Source organism: Sturnus vulgaris, chromosome Z, assembly GCF_052056855.1.
Source record: "Sturnus vulgaris isolate bStuVul1 chromosome Z, bStuVul1.hap1, whole genome shotgun sequence".
Classification (NCBI taxonomy): domain Eukaryota; kingdom Metazoa; phylum Chordata; class Aves; order Passeriformes; family Sturnidae; genus Sturnus; species Sturnus vulgaris.
Window position 1 is genome coordinate 46,212,930 of NC_142283.1, and position 21,620 is coordinate 46,234,549.

The window sequence follows — 21,620 nt, forward strand, 5'->3', positions numbered from 1 at the left end:
ATGAAGATTTATACCATCATCTAGTGGAACTCCCCTTAAACTACAACACTTTAACTCTTCTCTGCACTTTACATGCAGCCTGAGATGGGAAGAGCAGGCAATGATGCTCTTGTATTCAGGTTACTAAATAGAGGAGGATTTTTGACATCTCCCACAGCAGGAAAATTTGCCATAACCACAGTAATTAAAATCTTGCTCAGTATTTGCCTAATGTCACATTAAATCCATATAATGCTGCTGCTCCCCCATCCACCCATCTCTCAGTGTTATACTTTAGAATCAAGAGACATAAGTACAGCAGTAACCACAGCTGAGTTTGTTGTACAGAGAGGAAAAAATCCTAGTTAAAAAAGCACATTATAAACCAAGAGAATAAACATGCAACCTATGTTTTCCACATCAGATGATAAACCATGCCTGAATGAAAAAGGTATTTCATCCTAATTTCTCATCACATTTGAATAGACAACATTTCCTCTTGTTGCAATCACTCTTGTGTAGCAACACACGTATGCTTTTATCAGGCATAGAAATGAGTTGCCATTCTCACAGTTAATTCTATCAGCCCTGAAAAACAGCATCAAAGATATTTCCTTGTTTAATCCAGGAGTTCCTCCAGACATCTTCCAAACGACTTTCTTCTTCCTAATCCAGAAAAAAGTGAGGACTCACCTATAGTCCCATATTGTTTCAGGGCATCTAGAGAAGCTTCACATTGGCAGAAAAAGCACACTAATTCCATGTCACAGGGCTGATTAAGAGACTAAATCAGAGGTAATGTGGCTTTACATGAGTGCAAGAGTCAGGAGGTGAAGTTCCTGTTCAGGGCTCATGTCTCACACGCTGGTCCTGGCTGTTTATCTCCCTCTATCTATAGCTATTGATGGAATGCAGTGGACACCTCTCCCCAGACCTGGGCAAGCCAAGGAGGAAGCTATATGCCTGCCTCCTAAACTCATGAAGTGCACATGGTGAGGGGCAGACAGCCTGCTCCCAACAGTATTGCTCATTTCTGATTTAGCTGTGGCTGTTGGACCACAAGGATCTAAGGAGTAATTGCAGTGACTATCCCCATGCCAGCGGCCCATGAGGTCAGGCCCAAGATCATGCTGGAATCTGTACCAGGTGTCCTCTTCCTGTTTCCATATTGTAATGGTACCCAGTGAGCAGCTACATCAGTACTAGCTCTGCTACCCCAGAGCTGGAGAGGCAACTTCTATTTCTTTCTGACCCATACAGTTATAGTGCCACAAAATGTTTTGTCTCCTTTCTACTGTTGCAGCAGTAGCCAGTTGATACTGCTGAAAGCCTTTCTGGGAAAAAGTGCTGACCATGCATCCATGCTGTGGATTAGTTTGCTTTCACTCTGATTTAACACTAACATAATTTTCTGTGACCAAATGTCTGATGCCTTCCTCTCCCCAAAGGCATGATTATACCCCTTCAAGCCCAGGCATACGAATTTCACAACAGTCAAAAGACAACGTAAAGGAGAATAGTAATCCACTGTAACAGCACTTGTTTTATAATAGAGTGTATTAGAGAGCTACAGTACAGCTGTTTCATCTAATCTGAAGCATGTGCAGTTCATATTAATAGTTAATTTAATCTGCTTTTAAATCGCAGTAAGGTGAACAACAACAAAAAGGCGTGACCTGTCTTTCCTGGAGGAGCCGAGTCACGTTCCTCTCCAACTTCTCCATGTGACAGAGCAGTGCTACAATTAAAGCACAATAATGTGCTTGTTATTCAAGTCAGGCATTAGTTCTAGTAATGGGGTGCTTGGTGGTGAGATAGATTTCCTTGTTAGGAGCTAAGCAGAGGATTAGCTGAATTCTCCATGGAGAAATCTTGATTTGTTCAAGGTCTTTCATGTTTTCTACAGAGAAGGGATTATGTCTACTTAAAGAGGGGGCTTGCTTAAAAAGCTACAAAGTATAAGAAAAGGATTTAGGGCAGTCGGGCCTGTGGTTAAGTAGCTGAGGGGTAGAGGGAGTTTTAAAGCAGTGGATTATTTAAAGCCATAAAGTTCAAAAAATAATTGGTTTAGCACTACTGGGTCAATGCAGAGTAACATGCTGAAAAGGCAGTTAAGCATAAGCTAATATTCATTTTACTTTGGCTAATTGTTGCAAGGATTCAGAGTGGAGGGTGAAAGAAGAAATGTTCTAGCTCTTTTCTTTGGGGTCCAACCATACAGCATAGTTCTGCACTTCTTTGCTTTGCTATAGATATATGTTGTGACATACACAAGAATTGCAGAGGGCTCTTTTTGAAGCTCTAACACTGTTCTCTTAATGAGGCCATGAAGCAAACCATTAAAACCCTTTTAGAACTAAGAGTTGTAAAATTCACAGTCTTCCTGCAGCCTCCTGTCTCAAAGGCAGCTCTGCTCCCTCTTCCCCTCCTTCTTCAATACCCTCTGGCAATATCATTAGTTTGACTGCAGTCAGACTTTCGTGATCATGACTGCCTCTGAGAAATCTGAGCAGAAACATCCTGCCCTCCAGACTGTTCAGGAGAGTGGTATAGCCCTTGAGGGCCATGCCAAAAGCCTGACAATGCAGGAGGCACAGCGAACTACCACACCTCAGTAGAGAGTGTCCTTGGCATTGAGGGAAGAGGTGCAGGCTGCAATTCACCCTTTACTTTCACCTTAGTCATGCTGTGGGTTCACAGCAGATATCTGTCAACAGCAGAAGCAAATCTCACTGTAGCTGGAGAGAGCCCCGAGTTCTCCTAGACAGACAGGCCAATCCTAATGGATTAAGGCATCTAGAGACATTACTTCCATAGGCAGAATAGCTGAATGAGTCATCACAATCTGAGGACAACACAAGCACACAAAAATGGATGGATGGATGGATGGATGGATGGATGGATGGATGGATGGATGGATGGATGGATGGATGGAAGCAGCTGTTTAAAGCTATTCAGGATAGAACCAGAGAGTGGTGAGAAAGAAGGTGTCTTTAGTAATTCACTGGGAACAATTCAGTAAGTTTAATGAAAGCTAATGAAGAGACATAAGTGATCATTAGGGTGGTGGTAGATATACTCTCCAGGCAGAAATACTCTGGGTTGGATGTGCAGGATGGAGAAGAGGTAGGAGGTGGCAAAGTAGAGTTCATTATGATACAGAGCAGTGAAAAGAAGGTGCTTGGATTTGGGTGTTGCAGGAGGAAACTGAAATGGGCTTGTCCTTGCCTTGTACAATTCTCATATATTCACATTTGGCACATTGTATTCAGTCCACAGATCAAAATATGTTGACAAACAGGTGGGGAGTTTATACCAGAGCTTCCCAAAAACTAAGGTTCCACAGGTGAATAATGAGATAGAATTACAGGAGCTAATTTGGCATGATAGCCTGGCTAAGTGAACCTCAGTGCATAATGGGGAGACATAATGGGAGATGTCAAATATTCTAAAGCTAGAAAAACATAAGTTATAAATGGAGTTATTTAGAGAATGCATAAAGTATAATGGTATGAAGGGATACCAAGTAAAGAAGATGTTCAGAAATAGTGCCAGAAAATTTACTGAAGTAGCAACTATTCTCCCCAAGGGAAATAGCAAACCTGATTATTCTGGCAAAGTAAAATGTGTATAAATTTAATATTAAGAAATGTATATTAGAGAAATGCTACAGGTGGGAAGAAGGAGTAAATTTTTGTGTCTAATATGCACAATATGAGTCAAGGTACATTGGGATCTGGACAAAGCAAGATATTTGGCAAAACATCTGCAATGTTTATTTTGACAGATTCAGCTAAGCACCTGAAATCCATTAATATCCATAGTCATATTTGCAACGGTTCTGCAAGGTAAGAGGACACATCTATTAACATTCTATGTGTCTCAAATTGACACAGAGGCTGAGAACTAAATCCCCAATGAGATCAGGAATTGCCACACTCATAGTTACAGACCTGACCTAGCTCAAGCCATGAGCAGCATGTTTGCCAATAGAGTTAACATATGTTTACTTTTATTCTGCTATCAATGAAGAAACACCTGCAGTCAACTGGTGAGTTTCCATCCTCTGCCATGACCAGTAGACTACATTATCTAAAGATTTGTCCTCTGCATGATTTCATTTCCAAAAACCAGTAGACGGGACCTTTATTTTTTGATAATCTAGGTCCTATTCTTGGCTCTTAGTATAGGTTGCCTATGTCAGACTTTTAAAAAAACATTGTTCGTCATTTTGTCTTGACCTAGCTCCCCTTCAAAGTGAAATATGAACATTTGCAAACACTGTATCAGGAGGGGAACTAATTTTTTTTTTTCAAAGTGCTTTACATGAAAGGCAGGATAAAATCCAAAATACTGTTTTTTCCTTGCAAGTTCCATGCCATTGAAGAGGTGAAAAGGTTCCTTTGAACAAAAGCTGTTGATTTATCTACATTTTAGTGGCTTCCTTTGTTCCCTGAAGCTGCACATTTAAACTTTGCTATGCAGGAATTTATTAAGGATACAGGAGGCCAGAGCAGTCTTTTTAAAACTCAACTGCTCTGCTCAGAGCAAAGTTTTAGGATGAAGTAAAATTGAACTCACCAGCATCATAGATAATTTTAAAAATAAAAAAATACAAACCAAAAAAATCCCACCCAAAGGGAAGTACCAACTACAGTCATGATTATTAAGACTGAGGTTAGAGTATCTAGTCCCCCATTTATTACCTTTTTCCTGGTAAGAATAATTCATGAGTATCTGACAACACTCTATAAATTCCCACTTTGCTAGCTCAACACAATATTTTGCCACCACTGCCTTCTAGCATCACACATGGCATCTCTTCTGCATGAATACCCAGCAGCTATACTCGAGATGCCAGTGAGTCGTCATTACTGGCATGGCAAAGAAGCATTTGACTGTTATTACTCTCAGTTCTCAAACCAGGCACACATTTTTCACATCCTGATTCATCTTCAGAAGTCGAAGTGACACTGTGTGAGGGACTGCAAATAAGCAAAAGCATTCATACTGGTAATACTTATAAATACTCTGACAGATGGGTAGTTTTGTGATAAATTGAAAATCGTGTGGTGGTGGTGTTTATTATTAATTTTGATGCTTCATTTTTTTGACTTCAAATCAAAACAAGACTGGAAGGAACAACTTGGGGTTGCTATTTAATCTGGCATACAGAGCACCCATCCTGCACAATGCTACTCACTAAGTGCTTTTGGAATCCTTTAGCAAATTAACACATGATGATACAGAATACAAACAGCCCCCAAGAGAGTGGCACAGGATGCTAAGCAAACAGAACCAGCCTCACTGTCAAGAACAGCCTTTCCTGTACCTGGTGAGGTGTCTGAATGAGGAAATGCCTGTAGCCTTCTCATCAGGTGTCTGGATGTACTGCTGCCAGCCTGTCTCAGAAGCAACATGGCACCTGCCCCACAGAAACCTCACAGCCCTGTAAGCTTTCTCACTGGAGAAACAGCTTGAAGGAGCTGCCAGAACAAATCTTGTGTAGCCATGGTGACTAAATCCAGCTGTACCTATTGGAGGGTTCATCCCCTTTCCCTTACATATATAAGCACATAGCCCATGTAATACATTTGACACCGTTAGGTATTCCTATTATGATTTTATCCTTCCTGTTTTAAATTGCCTTGGTTCTCATGTAGCCTTTTGTTACTTAATTAACATTTAGAGTTTCCAGAGCACTACCTCCATCATCTCTGGTCCATGGAGAGGGACAGCAAAGGAATTAGGCATTAAAAGGGTGTTTGAAGAAGGAAGACTAAAGTTTAAATATGAATGCCATTCAGCTGATTTAAAGAAACAAAAGCTATCAATTCACCTCTATACCTCTGATTCACCTCTATACCTCTGAAGAATAGGCACCATTTAAATTATAAAAAGAAAAGGAACTTCCTAATTTGTAAGAATCAGTTGAATTTTATTGTACCATATAGGTAATGTCTGCATTTCATAGCATATCCAGTGAGAGATTAATCTCAAATCTCTGTCCCATCATTTCAAATATTTCCATGTTCAAACTGCCTTCTTCTGTAAGTAGGCTTTTGTGCCTGATATATATTTTTTTAACTGGACTGATGTGGCACAGTAGAGACATCCAGTGGTTTGTAAGATTATTAAACTCATGACTGTCACTGAAGATATAGTACAGAGCTATTTCCATTAGATAATGGCAATTTTAATTTCACTTCAAACACAAATTTAAGATTTGATATTAATCAGCACTAATTTGGGAACTTGCAGCAATTTGACATCAGATATTTAATTTAATTTGCCACACATCTAACTAGTTTCTAGTGATTTATGTGAAACACAAGTTCCATTTATACTAAGGTGTAAATTTCAGTCATAGTCAAAGTAAAGTTGTCAAAGTCAATGGACTACTTTCAGAGGATATGGGCCTATCTATTTTGGAGAATTGGAAAGGCATGCCTGTTAAGAGTTTAAGATTCCTTAGGAGAAAATACTGGTTTGGCTTGTACTCTCCATCTAGGAATGCTGGGACACAGAATAAGAGTGTGGGCTTACCCATCTTTGTTAAATCACTAAATAGAAGCAAATAAATTATGGCACTTGAGGATGGAAAGAAGATTTCTGGGAGCCAACAAAGATTTGGCAGTTGAGAGGAAGAAGGCAGCCCAATAGAGAGACAGAGATTTAGCAGCTCAGTGATGGGGCCAGAGCTCTGGAAACACAGAAATAAAAGAGAAATGAAATTTTGAAAGCAGATGAGGGGAAGAGACAAGCTAGCATGACAGTGAACTTTGGATCAGAAAAAGACAACATCAGAGAATAAGAGTCAGTTCCGACTTACAATCTGTAAAACTCTATTTAGGTTCAGTGAGGCTGTACAGAACATAAGTCAGGGTTGCTTGGGTAGAATAAAATCCTTAAAAAACAAAGAAAACCCTAAAGCTAGCAGGCCATAGAGAAGCAAAAAGGTATGCAGTCCATCAAAAAGATTGCAAGACTGTGATTTATTAAAGTGCTACCATTGCTAAGAGCTTGATCTTAAACATGTTTAACCCAGTAGTCTTTCCAGGAGTCTGGATCAGGCTCTGAAACAGCATTGCTTGACTGGCTGATAAAGTGAATAACAGCATATGTCTTTTCTATTGCCAAAAGTGAGGAGGAGGTTTGTGCTGGTTTCACCTGGGGAGGACAGACTCAGAAAAAGGTTTTCTGTATGAGAAAACTTCCTCTGTGAGTTGATGGGACCAATTGAAGGTTGGTTTGGTTATTGACAGCCTGAGAAACCAATTGGAGAAAGTTAGTTTGCTCTGAGAAAACACATTTTGAAGGAGGTAACCTAGGAAAAAGCTCTCTTTTATTTCCGGTGGCTGAGCAGGTAACACCAGCCCAGTCCAGGCTCCCTCCCATGCCGGGGGGGCTCAGAGGCCGCTGGGCCCCGTTTGCAAACGCAGGGACCCGATGGCCGGGGCAAGGCAAGGCTCGGTGATAAAACCTTAGCCCGGCTTCCTCCCCCGCGGGCCAAAGCTCTGAGGGGCCCGGCTCCTGCTGAGGGCTCGGAGCAGCTTTGGAGGGGCCGAGCCCGCCCGGCCCCGCACGGCCTGGGGGAGGCAGCCGGGCCTGTGTGGGGAGCAGCGGTGGCCATGGGCAGGGTGGGGCTAAAGCTGAGCCCCAGAAAGGCTGATGGACATCTCAGCCGAACCTAACACAGCTCGGCCTAGACCTGGCCCGGCCTCTGCAGCTTCTGTGTGAAACTTCAACTCTTTAGTGCTCGGAAAAGACCTACAGCCCTCCAATTTTCTTTTGAATGAAAGGGAAAAAACGGAAAAGATACAAAGTCAGTGAAGCAAGAGCTAAGTTTTTTTATATGGAAGGAGAATGAGAAGATGCTATGAAGGTTGGCTGCAAATCCTTTTGTGAAATTGCAGGGATGAACTGATATTGCACCGAATATTCCTATAAACCGTGGAGAAAGACATGGGGGGTTGGAGTGTTCCATTTGATTGTTGACCAAAGGCACCTGTGTTGAGAATCCTTTGCCCCGAGGAGAAAAGGGCATCTTTTTTTTCTGGAGATGAAGCATGAACAGAGAGAAAGAGAGATGAAGAGAATTTTTGGTTTGGAACAGTTTGTTCTTAAAAATAAATACCCCATGAGTTTAACATGGCCCATAAGCACAGCTTTGGGAAAGCTGTGAAGATGGGAGGAGCCTCACGACTTTGCAGGTTGTTTCCCTGGCAGATGCGAATCGTGATAAGTGAAGCCAGAAGAGAACTGGGTTTTTTCCCTCCTTGTGGAGAAGTCCCTATGGCCTGACAAGAGGAAACTTTTCTCTCAGAAGTAACTGAAAAGGACTATTTAACTTGGGAACTGACTGAAGTAGTATTTTGTATGTTTGTTTTGTTGTTATGCAGGTTTGGGAGAGGGAAGGAAGGAGTGGTCTAAAGATCTTATTCTGAATTTGCTTTTCTTTCTCTTTCTTTGTGTAGTTAATGAAGTTTTTTATACCCTTTTAAGTTTTAGGCCTGCCTTGCTCTTTTGCTCCTGGTTCTGTCTCACAACAGAAAATGAGTATATTTAAATTGGCAAATCAAAACTATGACATTATTTGGTGCATTGGCTGGGAAATTCAAATTAAACCAAGACAAGGTTTTAAATTGCTTTAGTTTAGACAAGTTATTTACAAACAAAAAGCAAAGCTGGTGCATGCACAGTGTCCTGTTAGGAGATAGGGAAATTAACACTTATCAGTGTTAATTAGAACTTGGCATGAATGCAACAGAAAATTTTGTCCCATTCTACCACATATTTGTTGGTCACTACATACCTCCACATTAAACACATTTTTAATACATTTGGGAATAAGCAGCACAGTTTCAGAGAGTAAAAAGTAATATATTATATTGTGTCAGCATTCTCAGTCTGACCCTTTTCTTGCAGTTAAGACCTACATGTAGATCTCTCAAGACTCTCTTACTCTGCAGATGAAGCAAAATTGCAATGTTTTTTATTGAATGTGCTTTGGAAAGCTACATATCAGGAGAAACTGAAGAGCATCTCTGCAATATAAGAATACGGCTTCATTCTTGACCTTAGTTTGATACTATACAATTGCTTGCAAGACTTTAATTTCTGCACTTGATTTCTTAAACCCAGAACTTTTCACTCAGACTTACTAGCATAAGCCAAGAATTTTTCCATCCCTATCAGAAGTGCATTCACAGACCTGAATTTGAGGGCAAGGTAAATGGAGGGATAATTTCTTCAACTGAACAAAATAGTTTTGCCTGTACTAATGCTTTTTAATGTCTGCAAAGTGAGGCCAAACTTCAACAGTTGACAGAGCATTGTGTTGACAGAGGTGACAGGGCAACAATTTAATTTTTTATTTAACTGTATTTCAAAAATTCAGTATGGGCACAAATTATAAGCTAACATTCACAGTGAAAAATAGATCACCATGTTTCCAGCACAATTAGCACCTACCATATTCTTCTCAGGATACAACTGAAATATTACAAATGACATTCAACAGCAGGTTTTCTTCAGTGTCTAGGTCAAGAATCTAGCACATTTTTTTTAACCTCTGCTCATGCAAGAAACAAAACAAAACAAAACCACAGCCTCCCTCAAGCTGTCTACCAGCTTCTCTGTGTCAGCTTGGCAAAGTAGGAGCAGCTTTAGGGACACTTTAATATTCAGTCTCCATGCTTATTCACACATTGCATGTTCTTCTGATCCCATGATCATATAGCAAACTATTCTCTATTCTGTCACCATTATTATTGTGGGGAACAGAACTGCCTCATGTTTCCTGGTTCATTTCACATAGATATCAAATGAAATATTGTTCAAGTAGGTACTGCTGAAGAAATCTTTATTAAAAGTTAACAGAAGCTGCCAGCACAGGAATGCACATATGTAACTAGCTTTGTATATGGTCAGTAAAAACAAGTACTTGAACCCCTCACAGCTCATAGAGTTTCATTACAATATGTATTTGTGTAAAGATGAAAGTTCCTAATTTTTTTCTTATAAGCATCTTCTCATAGATTGTTGACCAGAACAGAGAAATGGAGTGACTTCACAGGCTGGACCTTTAGATGGATTTTCTTGGTTTCCTTTTCCATTCTCTTAGATTTTCATATATGCTACTCAAAAGAAACTCTGAATTCAGTAATAAAATTAGGTATTAAATGTTGAGTTAAATTTGAATACATTTAATTGTTCTGATCCCTTAGGAACTGAAAATCTATTACTCATGACAAATACCAGAAGATTTAAGACAGAATTGTATTCCTGATGAGCTTTAATCCATAAAAGTAAGACAGAGAAATAGTGATTTGGAAGAGATACTTCCACCTCAGGCTGAGCTGGCCAGCCCTTATCTTAGCCCAGCCCTTCACAGCATCTGTTTTGTGTAATATTTTAAAGAGGTTTTTGCTAGAAGTCCTTAAAAAAAAATTTTGGACATATTTTCTTTATTTTGATGGCTGAGAAATAAATCACTATTGTTACACTGCCAGGGTTTTATTAACATTAGAGTCCATTTATAAATAAAATTTCATATTGGTGAGAGAAGAAAATTTGCCATAATCTGTGCATTTATCATGAAAACCTCGGAAGGGAAACAACCCTTTTAAAAAGATGTCCTTTCATTCTATGCCAGCTACAGAAGATGCTAACAAAAGAAAAAAAGCAGTTGAACACATACGAAATACCAGTCTCTTCCCTCATTCAGACTTGCAGGGCAGCCCAGGGTACAGTTGAGGCCACAGGAGACTGCAACTAGCTTCTCTTCTGAGGTCATGGGTAGTTTTCAAATACCCAGGTCTTGGAATCAGGTTATTCTATCTCTTGAAAGACTATCTTTAACCACCTCTGTTCTTCATACCTGTCAGTCCCATCACAAAATATAATTCTGTGGATATTTATTTAGATCCCGTAAATTATATGTAGTACAGAGGGTGGTATAGGAAAGTTGTATTCTTTGCACATTATACCCCAAAAAGCACAAGACAGGCTAAAGTCTACCAGCATATATCTGACTGACTTTCATCAGCTCAGAAGCTGAGCACTCACTGTCATTAGTGGTGCAGGACCCTTAAAGCAAAGAGAAATTCTTCTTTTCCAAATGAGGAGCCTTGAACAGAGGGAGTGTAAGTGATTTCCCCAGGTCACAGGGAATCATGACACTCTGCCAAGAGCTTTCTCTGAGTCTCCTTAGATTTCAGTTCAGGGCACTGAGGTCGTTCCAGCTATGCTCTTAATAGCCACCTCTCTGGGACACCTGCAGTCTTTCTGGGTTTTAATTCATATGTGGCTAGTTAAGAAAAAGGCTAAGGGATTTTTCCTTAAGAAAAGTAAATCTGCAATATATCCAGAGTCCTTTTAAAAAGCCTGCTTTGAATAGAATGGACAGCTACATCAGAAGAGATATGCTAAGTTGAAGAATGCAGGGCTCAGATGATTAACTTGTCATCCTAATCGCTTCTGGAAACAGAGGGAAAAGGGTATTTTATTTTTAAATTTTCGTGTAGGTAGTATCTAGTGCAGCTGAAGAATGTTTGCATGGTCTTCCACTACATGTGTGAGTGAAAGAAATGAATGTGAGGTTTCTCATGTTTTCTGTGTGACAGAAAAAGACTGAATCAAAAAGTGGTTTTGAATCTATATGCAGGAGATCAAGCATTTATCACAGGATTTATGTTTTGAAATTGATTTAGAAGAGAAAATGCTGACTGGAACTATTCCCTAAAACCAAATCTAATTTTGAGATTTGAAGGAAACCCTTCTGGTTCAGAAAGATAGAAGAGAAACAAGCAGATTTCCTGTTTCTTTCTGCTCCTGAATATGTCTATATCAGCAATTACTTTTCATTCTGCCAGCTTTCACAGAAATCTCAGGCCCATGTTTCAAAATCAAGAATTACACATAGTTATGAGATTTATTTGAATTTGTCCAAAACTTAAAAACAGATAGGAGCAGAGCACTGAAGAAAGAAGTCCTAAAAGGAAAGATTAAAAAAACAAACAAACAAACAAAACAAAACAAAAAAAACCCACAAGGAAATAGGGGAAATACCTAGACCAATTATTTACCAAAAATACTCATCTCTACCTTTTCTCTACCTAAATATAACCAAGAGCTCAGGGCTATGACAACTTGTGTGAGGAACAGTTTATTTGTCTCAACTCTGGCTGTCTATGGGGGAGGGATTGCACATGTGCCATGTCCAGGAGGCAGCCAGGAGATGGAGCAAAGCCTTGTCCCTGGGGTCGCTCTGCCTGGCCACCAGTCGGTGTCTCACAGGGGAACCCCGCAGACGCTGTACCCCAGAGACACTCCGCAGTCAGATGGCAAAAGGTCTCTGACAATGGACTGCACTGGGACATTGGACCGGGCCAGTGCTCTCCTGTCAGCAGGCACACGTGGGGAGGACCGGGGGCGTAAAAAGTAACTGCACCCCAAGCTCCGGGGGCTGTTCTGCCGCTTTTGCCTTTTGGCTCTTTTGGGGGGCCTTTCGCACTTGCCTTTGGAGTCCTGCCTTTTGGCTCCCCTGCCCTCGCTGGCTCTTGCTCGCCCTCAGGTCTGCCCTGCCTCCCAGTGTCCCTGACCAGCGCCCTGCCCGCTTCGTCCCAGCATCCCTGCCTGAGCCCCCTGGGATCCAGCCGCCCCGAGCCAGCCCAGGCCCATCCTCGCTGCGACCCCGTCCGGGCTCCCGGCCCTCTTCCCTTCCCGATGCCCTCAGCCCGTGTCCAATTCTCGGCCCGATCCCTTCATCCCGTGTCCTTTCCCACCGGGCTCTGTCCCCAGGCTGGCAGCGAGCCCAGCCCCGCCTCGGGCCATGGGCAGCGCTGCCCGACCTCCCCTGGTAACGCTCTCTTTCTCTTTTCCCTCTGTCTGCTCTGCCCCTCTCTCTCCCCCGTGTTTATTCCTCTTGCTCTGTCTTCTTTAACCCTCTTTAGTAGAATAACTCCTTTTTGATTTTTGTTGGAGGGTGTGTCTTGTTTGTTTTGGGGCGTTTTGGTTTGGTTTGGGATGTTTGGGTTTTTGGTGGCATTTTTTGGTTGGTTGGTTAGTTGTTTTGTTTTGGTGGTTTTTGGGGGTTTTCTTGGGATTTTTTTTGTTACCAATGAATAGTTCTCAGATACGATTTGGCCTCGTTTGGCTTAATTTCATTCCTGACCACCTATTCTTAAAAGAACTTCTTGCGCTTCCCCACAGTAGAAGGTTTACAACTTGCTACTTATTATACTGTAAAGTAATGTCAAGTAATACAACTCAATTTTAATTCATACAGCATGACCACCAAAGCAATAGCACTTACAGAAGAAGCAGTCACAAAATAAACAGTTACATGATGCTGGAATGATAATTTTATCTAACTCTGTGACATTGCCAAACTTGTGTTCTTGCTTAGCAACATTTCCTATAGAAAATTAACAAATATGTTTATATTATTAGCAAGACATACCAGACTTTTCTGCCTCTGCTCCACCCATTCACTCTTCCACCCCGGTTTGAGCCCTTTCACAATTAATTTCATCCCCTTTTCTCTCCATATACATGCACTGCCATTTGAACCTTGTGCTTCTCAAAACCCCTGTCTGCAAAATTAATTTAAACCTATCCTGGATGCAGAAGAGCTATCACTTGAAGGGAGTTTTATGCCCTATTTCCCTGCTCACCAATGTGAAGACATCTGCCCTTCTCTGACTGTTCTCATTCTCACCAGCTAGCCCCAGTTGCCAGAGAAAACCTGTCCACTTTGGGAACAGAAAGGGAAACCGTTCTCTAGCCAACCACTCTTTATCATTGTGTTAATAACCATGTCCCCATCTGTCCTCCACATCCATCTGCTGTCCTCTGTCTTACACTGGGCTTGGAAGGTCCTTGGTGAATGCATAGCCGTTGGTGATCACACTTTTTGTCATACTTCCAAAAAACTGATTAGAGATTTAGCCTTGCTCCATGCATAACAGGTAATTTAAGAGAAGGAGAAGGAGGAGTATTGTTATACAAAGACATTTGTCACCTGCACACCACAGTATCAGTGCTGGAAAGGCCACCAACCGTCTGCTCCTGTTCTGAGAAGGGAGCAGGAAATGGAGGATCTCACCTATCCAACTCCACGTGAGTAGAACTAAAGACTAAAGACTGTAGTCAGTTGATGAGATGTAAGTCAAATGGATTTTAGGGACCCTGAAGTCAGCCAAGGGGGGCAGTAAAATGACTAGCCAAAACACATGACTGAAAAGAAAGATAAACTTTTGAATGAAAACAGTGTGGGATCCATAGAAGATTTGCACGTTTTCGCAGGGGGAGGTTGTGATTGATTGAATGATTGATTGATTGACTGATTATTTTTAGGGATCAGTGAATGTGGCAAATGCATAGACCTATGTTCTACCTATAGCCAACATACATGAACTATTGGAAATTCTCAGAATGACACTCTAATTTCCACGATTCGAAAAAGAATTCTGTTATTCAAAAAAGATGCACCAGGAAAAAAGAAAATACTTTTTTTCTCTATGAATTTATTCTGATGTAGTCATCATCAGAATTGTAATATTCTCTTACTATTTCTGAAATGTGTAAATATCACAAAATGCACAAAGGCAACCGTGTGAAATGCAAAAAACACAGGCACAGCCTTGTCTTGCTCAACCCATTGGAATCTGTCACTGAACAAATGAATCAGAAAAAAAAAGAAAAAAAAATCCATTGTGTTGGAAGAAAAAATGTTCATGCAGACGCACAAACCAATAAAAGCAAGGAAGTTCTGAATCCAGGTCACTGTGGAGTCCTAAACACAGGCCTATTGTGTTTTGATGCAGCAGAAGCCCATATGGTCTTCCATTAGAGGGTCTCAAAGCAATGGGCAATGTTACCATACCATATGTGCTGATTTGAACTGTGATGATTTATGTTAGTGAGCATAAGGAATTTTTGCCTTCTCATCTTTTTCTTATTCTTTTTCTGTTAGCAGAAGCCTAGAAATGGACAACCTTGTCATTGGGGGTTTCCAGCATCAATACTAAATTTGTCTCCAAAAAAAAAAAGAGCAAAATAACTATAAGGCCAACAGAACAGGAGTTCATGTTTAAAACCGAGTTCTCTAACCTGGACCTACAATTTTCCACCAAATGAAAGATCCCAGTTTCTACTTCAGCTTCACACTGCTTCTAATCAATTCCCTGCTAGGAAGCTACAAAAAGGCAGTGGCCAAAAATGAACCTTATGGAAATTTACCTCTCAGAACCCGAGCCCCGCAATACAGATTTGTTTCTCAATTTCCCCTTTTAAAACAAAGCAACTGGAAAGAAAATAAAACATTAAAAATATCAGTGAGTAAAAGAAAAATCTTGCTTTCTGGAAGAAAGAAGCAATAATGTAGCTAAACAAAAAAGCAATAAAAAAGCCATCATCATCTCTTTTCCTCCACAGTACAAACCAGAGCTATCCATGACTTTCCTACCATGGATCAATTCTGTGTATAAGTCATCACACAACACCCAACAAACGTGCCACTCATCCTGTTCTGCTGAGTATTGCATACTTTGGTGAAAAATAATAAAAAAGACAAAACAGCCCACTAAACAGAGAAGCAGATTTCTTTCTCCTTTCTATGCTGTTACAGCTCTACCTACCCCACCCCACCAAATGTCATTGTCAAGTGTAACTGCCTGGAGAAAACACAGGTTGTTATCTACAGACTAAACCAGTTGAATAATGAATTCAGCTGACAATTGTTGCTTTTCCATATTTATAAAATGTTAAGACAAAATGGCTTAGAAGGAAATTTCAACAGCACAAAGACAGGAGATATTCAATCCCTTATAAAATCTTGGGCAACTGCCAACCAGCCATAGTGATTGTTCTCCTTCAACTCAATGTAATCCTCCAACTCAATTTTCCCTACACCTTTTTCTTAATCTCAGAGAAACACCAGGTGGTCCAGTGTCAGACTGTGCTCTAAGCTGTTGATTTAAGAACATGAGGGGGAAAAATTGAGGTAACTCACCAAGTTGTATATACATAGCTTTGTGTGTAGAGATGCATATGGACCGCGTGTACAAACACGCTGACATAAGGTTCTGGTAGTCTGAAAGATTCTTTCTTTATCAGCACATTTGCAATTGCTTATACACCATGGGAATTAAATCGGGAATCAAATAAACTGTTCAGATATTTTATATAATTGATTAGCTAAAGCAAGGCACATTCTGCCAAAAAGCCAGTTACAAGAAGGATCCCACAATGAACCCAAGGAAAACCCGTGGGAGTTTCTGTTAGGGCCAGGTGAACTGAGCTGGGCAAAGCAGAACAGACATCAATTGAAGAAAGAGGCTGAAGCCAGAAAATATGTGGTTGCCCAGAAACATATGCAAAAAGAAGTGCTTAAGACCAAACTGCTGGCTAGAAAGTCAGTTTGCTTACCACAAGCAGAAAAGCAGTCTCATCTCATCCAGTAAATACATATAGTGTCATTCCAGTAAGTTACACTGAATCTATCAAATAGTGCTCTTAACAGGATTGTTAATCGTTGTGTTTTGAAGTTGTTTAAATCCTAAATCTATCAACTTCAAAATACCAGATCTCAGGAAGGGCAGAGCTCTGTTTTGGGGAGAGGGGATGACAGGGCCAGACAAATCGAATGTACGCAACAGAAATAGCAGAGCATCTTTCTCCTGGAGTTGAAGTCTCTCCCACTGTAAATAACGATCAGTTATTTCAGACCTGAGGAACCTGGACGTACATAAGTCCATGGTTCCTCATAAGCTGCATCCCAGAGTCCTGAAGGAATTCACTGGTATAGTTTCCAATCCATTCTCCACGATATTTTAAAAGTCATGGCAGTCAAGTGAAGTCCCAGGGGATTGGATAAAAGGGAAACATTGTGCCCATCTTTAAAAAAGATAGAATAGAACCCTGGGAACTACCACCCTGTCAGCCTCCCCTCTGTGCCTGGGAAGATCATGGTACAGATCTTCCTAGAAGCTGTGCTAAGGCTCAAGGAGAACATGAAGGTGATTCAGGACAGCTTTCAAGGCTTCATCAACAGCAAATCCTGCCTAACCAACCCAGAGGCCTTCAATGATGGTGTCTTGGTTTGAAAGACCAGTATTTGTTAAAAAAAGGCAGGAGCTCTTCCCCTGAGATGGAGACTGCAGCTCCCTCCCCTCCAATTATTATAATTTTGAAATCAGGGGCTTTCAGGCGAAGATATGGGGGTAGGAATAACATTTCTTTACTAATATATCTAACAAGGCAAACCGCAGAAACAACAACAGCTATAAAAACTGACAGCAAAACAGAGCAGTGTAGCTCAGTTCCAGTCCCTTTGGCCAAGGCCTCTCTCCCTGCGCTCAGTTCCCGGTGCTGTGGGCAGGGCAGGGCCCGCGCAGCTGAAGGCGCTGGGTGATGGCGGCAGCGCCCAGGGCTGAGAGGGATGGAGGAGCCGCTCCCCCCTCAGTCGTGGTGCTCGGCAGAGTGTCCGGAGGCAGTGGGATGAAGTGGGAAGGCAGCAGAGCGGTGTCCAACAGCAGGGAACGTGGCTCCCGGTGCTGGGATTGTGGGGAGGGTGGTAGGGAGAAACACCGGCCGCCTTCCTCCGGCTGCACGAGCGAGCGAGAGCAAGAGAGAGCGAGAGCAGGGCCCTGTCCCACCTTTCCTTTTCTAGTGTTCCCCTTTTTTCCCCCACCCCTTTTGAGAGAAACTGTTACTAGCGAGGGTGTAACTAGCGAGGAGCCAAAAATACTTAGCATAACAATGGGAAAAATTCCACAGAAAGAAAAGGGAAAAATTCAACCCCCAACAGATGGGATAACTACATCAGTGGAAAAGGGAAGGGCTACAGGTGTCATTGATCTGAATTTCTGTAACATTTTTGACAAAATCCCCCAAAACATCCTTGTATCTAAATTGGAAAGAGATTGATTGAACTGTTAGATGGACAAGAAATTGGATGGTCACATCCACAGGGTAGTGGTCAATGGCTCAGAGTCCTGATAGACATAACAGACAAGTGTCCCTCACGGGTCCATGATGGTGCTTTTTCCAATCTAGAAATGAAACTCAAGATAATTTGAATATGGAAGGTAATATAAAAGTGGACCTTTATTGAAGGCCTTCAGGGGCAGTTATGGAAAGATGTCCACAAAAGCCTGCCCACACAGGGTGAATACAGTTTTTACATATTTCGCAAATTAGCATAATTGACAAAAAAGCACCAGTTAGGAGGACAAGTGATGATGGAATTTCCCCCAGGTCTTTAGTGACATGCTAGGTCCCGAAAGCAACCTGCACGATTGGTTCTGGGGCACCTGCTACTAGGAGGTTGAGAGTGATGAAGGGACAGGTTCTTGTTTGGAAATCCAAAGGCTGGTTTATTGACATACAGCTTCAAATATAAGTCTAGGGAGAACAGGCATGGGCTGAGGGTACAGGATTATATATGGGGGAAAAGGGCGTGGTTCAGGGGTTAGAGTCCAATGGGGACCGGGCAAGGTACTGCATAGGATGGGTTAGGGATAGGGAAAGCCAATGGGGATTAGCACAGTGGGGCACTGTGGCAGAACAGAACCAACAGAGATTTAAGGAAGGGAAAACATTCTAGGGGATGCACATAAATGGAAGATGGGGGCTGAACTGGGGTGGTCAGGGCCAACGAGCCAATGGGACATCGAAACTGAGGGGGAATTAACATGTAGGTGTGAAGGTTTGTGGCAAAGAGGCTTTTCTCGCCACAGCCTTGGGGTATATTACTCATTAATTTTTCCAAGGTCGAGAAAAAGCTTCAGTTATACTGGCCCTTGAGCCTCCACATAGGTCAAGCTCCTTCTTTGGAGTCTCCCTTTCCTTGGTGCTAGCTCTACTTTGTTTATGAAGATGTACCTTGAAGAATTGTTCTCAGCCTTGGTTCCCAAGAAGAACTAAGGTAGATAGGGGCCTTGTACCCCCCTTGGGACTTGGAGCTCTGGAATTTATTTTGTCTTACTGCCTAGGGAAAAGCCATGGAAAATTACTGGGAAAACTACCCACTAATACAACAGCCTACAGAGCTACAAATACATGTGTGAAGAATACAGAGAACATATGAAAGGAAAAAGGGCAAACCAAAACAGCATCAGTACCAGTGTTTGTTAACGTCTTCATTAATGATTTAGATTAAGGTATTGAGTACACCCTCAGCAAATTTGCTGATGACACCAAGCTGCGTGGTGCTGTTGCTACATCTGAAAGAACAAATGCCATCCAGAGGAATCTGGACAGATCAGGAAGTGTACCCATGGCAATCTCATGAGGTTTAACAAGACCAAGTGCAAGGCACTGCACCTGGGTGGAGCAACCCCTGATTTCAACACAGGCTGGGATGAACAGATCCAGAGCAGCCCTGGGGAGAAGGACTTGGGGGTACTGGGGAATAAAACAATAGACATGACCCAGCCATGGTCACTCCCAGCTCAGAAAGCCAAATGTGTTCTGGGCTTCATCCAAAGCAGCGTGGGCAGCAGGGGAGGGAGGGGATTCTGCCCCTCTGCTCTGCTCTGTGAGACCCCACCTGCAGGGCTGCATCCAGCTCTGGGCTGCCCAGAACAGGAGGGACAAGGACCTGTTGGAATGAGTCCAGAGGAGGGTCACAAAACGGATTTGAGGAATTGAACATCTCCTATGAGGAAAGGCTGAGAGAGTTGGGATAGTTCTTCCTGGAGAAGAGAAGGCTTTGGGCTGACCTAATTGCAGCCTTCCAGTACCTGAAGGGAGCCTACAACACACATAGAGAAAGAGTCTTTACAAGAGCATGTAGTGACAGGACAAGGGGGAATGGATTCAAACTGAAAGTGGGTAGGGTCAGATCAGATATTAAGAAAAACTTGTTCAGTCTGAGGGTGGCGAGGTACAGGAACAAGTTTCCCAGAGAAATGGATGCCCATCCCTGTGAGTGTTCAAGGCCAGGCTGAGCACTGAGCCACATGGTCTATTGGGAAAAGTCCCTGTTCTTGGCGGAGGCATTGGAACTAGATGATCTTTAAGGTCTCTTCTAACACAAGCCATTCTATTATTTTAAGTTTCTGTGATTCCATGACTCATTGAGCAAGTCCTTGAATTATATAGGGCATGGTGGGATGGATGGATGGATGGATGGATGGATGGATGGATGGATGGATGGATGGATGGATGGATGGATGGATGTCAATTGCCCACCAAGCTTCTTCATCACTCCTGTCCTCTATAGAATATAGAATATAGGGGGAGAAAATAACATGGGGGGAAAAATTGTGGGTCAAGATAAAAGAAGTTTAATAAAGCAAAAACAAAGGTTGTGCATGGAAACAAAGGAAAAGCAGGTTTTTTTCTTTATTTCCCATCAGCAGACAATGTCCAGTTGATTTCCAGGAAGTAGAGCTTCCAGATTCATAGTGGTGGCACTAAAAGACAAATGTAATAAATAAATACCTGCTCCCCTCTTCCCTCTTTCTCTTAGGTTATGTTGCTAAGCAGATGCTATATGGTATGGAATATCCTTTTGGTCTGTTTGGGTCAGCTTCCCTGGCTGCATTCTCCCAGCAACTTCCCCATCCTCACTGGTGAGGGGGGAAATGTTGGAGAGCCTGCACTGATGCTGTGCCAGCACTGCTCAGCAGTAGCTAAAGCACTGGTGTGTTATCAACACCTTTCTAACCACCAGTGCAAAGCACAGCACTGCGAGGGCTGCTCTGGGGAAAATTAGCTTCATCTCAGCCAGAGCCAATACAGTGGATCAGTCCAGCTGTAGATTACTTCTTTCATCCATTTTTGTATTATGACAGAATGCCTCACAGAGAAGCCTAAATAACTCCATTTTATCAGTTCTTAAAATAAAGTCAAATGTCATGCAGAACTTAATGAACTTGGAAAAGAACAGTAATCAAGCTGCAAAAAAATCCGACTTTTTTTTATCCCTTTTTATTTGATCCTAATCACTCTGTGCTATAGGCGGTCAACAGACACCGGATTGGAAGAAAAATAAATGCACCCTGGCAGTTGCCTCAGCTGCCACTGCAAGTGCTTTCTGACACATAATTAGAAAACAAATGGAAGATTAGCTTAATAATATTCATTAGCATCAAGCGAAACCAAGAGTGTTTCATGTTCAAAGCATGTTGGGCTTTTAGATGAGTTTAAGAAAATTCTTTATTTCCACCCTTTAGTTATGAGAAGACTGGGGGATGGGGCAAGAAGGGGAGGGAGGAGAGGTGGGGGGAGAGAGGGGGAGTAGGAGGGAGGGAGGGAGGGAGAGAGAGGGAGGGCTTGAATAGGGTTAACCCCTTTCTCTCTTGTCCATCCTATTTATTGATGTGTTTTTTTCCACAAGTCGTTCTCCTAATCTTCAGGGCAGGAATAGTTAACAGAAAAGCAGGGCCTCCTTTCAGGCATTGTTGTTTTTCCATGCTCCCCTTCTTTTTTTTTCCCCTCAAATTATCCTAAGTAAGGATTTTAATGATATTCAGAAATCACGGCTGTCTTGCTGAATCGCTGTAGGACTGACCTCCCTTGACAGTTCTTAAATTATTCAGCTATCAAGGGCCTGCTAAACATTAAATTAAGCATCCTCTCTCCCCTGTCCTAAACCATTAAGTTATGCAAATGCACAGATAATGGGG